Here is a 1,716-nt window from a genome sequence, read left to right on the forward strand (position 1 = left end):
CACTCGCCATAGCTACTTCGTCATGGGAGAGAGAATGTCATTGAAGAGATTATGAGTGAAGGCAAAATGTGGGTGTGAATATGACGGGGAATTTTTATTCACTGTTTCATTCTGAGCATGGCTATTTCTTGGATTTTGCTGTAATTCTGGTGAAAGCAGAAACACAATGGTTTGGATTCAATTTAGCTCAAGACATTTCTCAACCACGACTTTCATCACATGTTACCTTGATGAGGTCACATGTCACCCATTTCCAAAACGTGCTGAGGAGACCGAGAGATTACGGTGATGGATTATTATACCACCGTGCTCCGCATTCACGGGTTCGAGTCACATTTTGTTTGCTAATTCCACAAACCACTGCTGCATTTTTACATTTCATCTCATACCTCTGGTATACACGGGATGAAGAATTTTGTTCTTGCGCTTCACTGTACGGGAGAATCACGATTAATCAACACCACATAAAAGTAGAAATAAAAAAAATGAGAGCAGATGTTCTATTCGGTTGTCAACTAAATTGGTGTAATTAGAGGGAACACATTTTTTTCTTTATGCACCTTTTTCCATCTTGTCTTTCTATGAATTTACATCGACAGAAAGAGAAATAACTAACAAGTGATCTGGAGCACAAGTTTATCCAATGTGATTGCTCATGATTATTTTAACCTAACAGTCCACACAATGATTTGATCAGTATTTCAAACAGTCACGCGGAATTGGAACCGCAGCAAACTGCTCCAATGAAACTAACCTTTCTTTCTTCCACAAGCAGCGTGATGACTGACTTGCTAACTGTACAAGGTCGGCCAATTTTCTTCAGCAATGACAGCTTCTGTAAACAGCCACCTGTGCTGTGCAGAGTGTCATTTGTTGTCCCCAGGTCACAGCTCATTTCTTCTTCATGAACTTATGAGCTTCGTTCCTGATCTGTTTGATAAACCTTTTCTATCACTTCATCCCATCCACTCACAATTCTCAATTTATGAATAAAATTTAGCGTTAGACCAAATGTTAGCAAAATGGATGCATGCCATTCAGCCCACCGAGTCTGCCCCACCATACAACGAACTCATGATTGATCTGATAATCTTCAACTCCATTCTGCTCACTTACCTCGACAAACTTCATCATCTTTCTGATTAAATACCTGACACAGTTTGAAAATACCCAACAACTTCGCCTCTACTTCGGTTGCCAAAAAGAAAAAGCCACAGATTCCCTGAGCATGGAAATTACTCTTCATTTCTGAATTAAATGGGCAATATCTCATTCTGAGATTATGTCCTCTGGTGCTCTCATCAGAGCATAGGCCAAACCATCTGCCTATATCTGCCCTGTCAAGATCCCACGATTTTGTTTTAAGGAGAATAATCCAAGCCTGACCAATCATTCCACGAAGCTCCATTTTATCCAAAGTTGACAACATCCTCGTAAATCTCTGCTGTCCCTTACAGCACGGGAACTGGAACTTGAAATCAGATAGCGATTGGAATCGGACTAGTCTACACATGGACCAAATGCAGTAATGATAACTTTAACAAAGGAGAATCTAATCTTATTCTATTGACAATCAATGGCTTCGTTGTAACTGAAGTCCTCCGTGTAATCGTCCTCGGAGCTAATATTGAGGAGAAATGGAACTTGACGGCCCATACAAAGAAGTTGACTACAAACAAAATGTCCGTCAGTCGACTTTGTTTGATAATTAACACA

Source organism: Hemiscyllium ocellatum, unplaced genomic scaffold (assembly GCF_020745735.1).
Source record: "Hemiscyllium ocellatum isolate sHemOce1 unplaced genomic scaffold, sHemOce1.pat.X.cur. scaffold_148_pat_ctg1, whole genome shotgun sequence".
NCBI classification, from domain to species: domain Eukaryota; kingdom Metazoa; phylum Chordata; class Chondrichthyes; order Orectolobiformes; family Hemiscylliidae; genus Hemiscyllium; species Hemiscyllium ocellatum.